Here is a 282-nt window from a genome sequence, read left to right on the forward strand (position 1 = left end):
GCAAATGAGGCTCCTTCCGTACTTACGGCAGGCTCAGGCCGCTCCCTGCGCGGCCGGTTCGCCGCTGCCCGCTGGGCGCCGCCCTCGCGGCCCGGCCCGAGGACCCGCACGGGGTGCCCGCGGCGGCGCCTGACGGGAGTGCCGTTCCTGGGGGGGCGTCTTCGCGCTCTGCGCCCCGCGCCCCGCGCCCCGCGCTCCGTGCAGTTCCTTGGGAGCGCGGCGCGCGGCGCGTCCTCCGGGGCAGGGTCGGGCAGCGCGGGGCGGCGCGCGCACACGCAGGCG

Source organism: Oryctolagus cuniculus, chromosome 5 (genome assembly GCF_964237555.1).
Source record: "Oryctolagus cuniculus chromosome 5, mOryCun1.1, whole genome shotgun sequence".
In the NCBI taxonomy this organism is placed as follows: Eukaryota; Metazoa; Chordata; class Mammalia; order Lagomorpha; family Leporidae; genus Oryctolagus; species Oryctolagus cuniculus.